This window comes from Patiria miniata, unplaced genomic scaffold (genome assembly GCF_015706575.1).
Source record: "Patiria miniata isolate m_02_andy unplaced genomic scaffold, ASM1570657v1 HiC_scaffold_18, whole genome shotgun sequence".
Taxonomy (NCBI): domain Eukaryota; kingdom Metazoa; phylum Echinodermata; class Asteroidea; order Valvatida; family Asterinidae; genus Patiria; species Patiria miniata.
Window position 1 is genome coordinate 861,939 of NW_024037056.1, and position 3,087 is coordinate 865,025.

General features: G+C 42.1%; 1 long non-coding RNA gene across 1 annotated transcript; it reads left to right on the forward strand.

Annotated features, from left to right (window-relative positions):
• Window positions 1–524: 524 nt before the first annotated feature.
• On the forward strand, window positions 525–3,087 carry LOC119724124. The gene is made up of 3 exons (XR_005270613.1): window positions 525–921; window positions 1,713–1,878; window positions 2,536–3,087. It is a non-coding gene; the product is annotated as an uncharacterized LOC119724124 (long non-coding RNA).

Below are 3,087 nucleotides of genomic sequence, written 5' to 3' on the forward strand. Positions count from 1 at the left end.
CGTGTAAATATCACTCTATGGGAGCCGATTGAAAGGTCTGAAGCCATCGAAATTCAAAAGGGCGGCGCGCCCTGTGCATGCGGGTTTTTTATGTCGCGACAGTTGGGGTGTTTTTTTTCTCAAAATGAAACCATTTTTGTTTTTGTTTTTATGTGACGTCGCAATTAAGGCAGGCACTGAGTGCACCACCATCTTTTCCTCCTAAAACGTTGGTTAAAGTGGTCAGAAATGCCCTCAGATCGCACCAAAGAGCGTCTAGAATCCAAAAGTTTTTCGGGGCCCTTAAGGGGCCCCGAACCCCACGCCGTAATTTGTGGAATCACTTTTTGAGGGACCAAATTTTTTTCGCCCCCCCCCAAAAAAAATTGTGTTTTGGATCCGCTCTTGGGGAAACGCAGGTACATGTTTTCTACACATCTTGGTTTGTGCGTTTATGTCTTTGGTGGTTTGTGCCATTGATCTCAGACTGTGTACAGTACAAAGGTTTGAGCAGTCAATGAAACGTGTTTGGCGCCCTCAATATTGAGGGCGCCAAACACAGTTTAATTGCCAAACACGCAGCTGTCTTGGTCACTGTGTATACTAAGTTTGTTTACTTTTCTGCGTTTGTGATTATGGAATATGGGTCTTTGGTTGAGACCCTCCCACTCCAGTTTCATGCTCTTATTTCATTATCATATTTCTAATATTCATAGGACTGCAGACATGGTGTACAACCTCTGTCTCTCCGTTCCTTTGGAATATTGAGGAGTCTTTGGATGAACTCGCGTTTACTTCTGGCAATAGCTAGCAAACCTTCAAGTGGGCTTGATCATCTTCTGTTGTTGGATGAGCCATAGGCATAGCCAATGTCATCGCCGATCGCATCATTTCGGATGTCATGACGGTGGTGCAGGAGGGAAGTCAACCAAATTTCCAAAGGTAGGAAAAATCCCTTGATGTCAGTGTTTGCCTTACTGGAAAAAATGTTGCATCCTGACAACACTTCTGCGATTGTGTGTGTGTGTGTGTACAGGCATTACATTCACTGTGCGGACTTCCGAACGAACAAAAGAGGTCCACGTATTAAAACCAGGTAGAGGAGACGCTGTGTGGACTTGGGCAAGTCCACACAGTGTTTCCCCATTTCTGGAAAACAGGTTTAGAGGCATTTTGGGGTTAGGTTTATCTGTAGCATAGCAGAATGAAGAGAAACACTAAAGGGAATCATAGAAAAAAAAATTGGGTTGAAAGAGTTTTCACAGTTTGAGAAAAATGATTTTTTTCACTGGTTTTTCTTAACTACACGAAAGCAATGGAAAGTCCACACTTGGTATGTAACGTAGACTTGGGTGTGTGGGTGTGTGTGTATAAAGTCTATGGACACAAATGAGAGTCAAGAAAAAAATGCTGAGTTATTTTCCTAACACAATTGGGAATGTTAATTCTCAGTGCATGCAGTCCCAGATTTATGTTGTTAGTATCAGTATCATCATTTTGGCGATCATGTATAGTTTAGTATAGTGTAGGGCCCCTGTTTTGTTTTGATCAAATTCAATTTTTTTTTTATTTCTAAAAAACGATGTCAACCTAAAGCAGACTTCTCTCAATGTAATGACACCTTTTTGAATGTTGGTAATTTTTGAACACTAGTAATGCCTTCAAGAGAGAACTGTACAAAGACAGAATATGTCTCATTTTCCTATGATTACTGTTATTTTTTGCTCAAACAGCTGATAAAAATCAACCAGTCTAAGTAAGTTCTCTTGGTTGGAGAGTCATTTGGGTGGTAACGAAGCAGTGGACGAGGCAATCAATCGAGCACACCATTGAGACATGGATCAACCTCTACTGATTGACGGAGCTGTGGTGACTAAGATTGACACCATTGATGATAAAGTAAGTAGCAAGTTTGAGTCCTGTATGGGTTTGACCTTGGTTCGATTCCTCTTTTGTTCCAAGGTGTAGCCTTAGTTATCCTTGAATGAATTGAAAAGTTTTTGGTTCAGATCCTACTGCTTGTTTGGTTTGATTCCTTTTTATTTCAAGTTGTAATCTCAGTTATCCTAGTATGAATTGAGGAGTCCTTGGTTCATGCCTAGTCCGAAAATTGGGGACTCTACATGTATGGGGCATTCATCCAACATGAGACAGAATTGCGCACAGGCCGTGAGGCCAAAAGAAAAATAGTGGGTCTCTGGTCAGACCAAAGTTCTGGAATTGATGTAGTGATGCGTTTAAAAAAAAAATTCTTTGTCTGTACCATCCAAGCTTGGGGAAAAATAGCAAAGTGGTACTGCTTTGTTTGTTTGAGTTCTCATATGGTGTTACATCATTTGACTTGGTGCCCTATCATTTGCCTTGGTGCCCTTGTGCTCCGTAGTGCTAAATATTTGAGGCGGTGCAGCACTAAAGGGCACTGTTGTAGCTTCAGAAAATTTTAAAGAAAAAAAGAAATTTACTCAACAGATCAAAATTGACGCACAACAATTTTTTTATGGCTGATGAATGGACAATAATGCAAGTGGGGGATTTTTGTTTTCTTTTTATTTTCAGATTGAGTGATATTAATAGCTTTTGATAGTCACTCTAATCTCTGCCTATGCACCTACCCTGACGTCTACCCCAGAGTCTAAAGACGACTTCTATCTTCAGCTTAGTGAGTTGTCGCACAATATCCCGGCTGGTGATGGCATCATTCTCCTTGGGGACTTCAATGCCCGCATTGGTTCTGACTGCAGTGCGTGGAAGAATGTAATTGGCCCGCATGGTGTTGGGAGAATGAAAGACAATGGTCAACGTCTCCTCGAGCTCTACGCTTCGTACAACCTATGCATTGCCAACACCTTCTTCGCAGGCTCTGTTCGCTCCAAGGTCACCTGGAAACACCCTCGCTCACAGCACTGGCACCAACTGGACCACATCATTGTCAGACAGAGACAACTGCGCGATACCACCCACTGCTGCAGCTTGCATTCTGCTGATTGCAATACAGACCATGCCCTTGTTTGCTGTAAGCTTCATTTACTACCCAAGAAGTTCCATCGTGCAATGCATAGACCATTGCCTGCTATTGACACTGTCTCAACTCACGACATCAGTCATGTT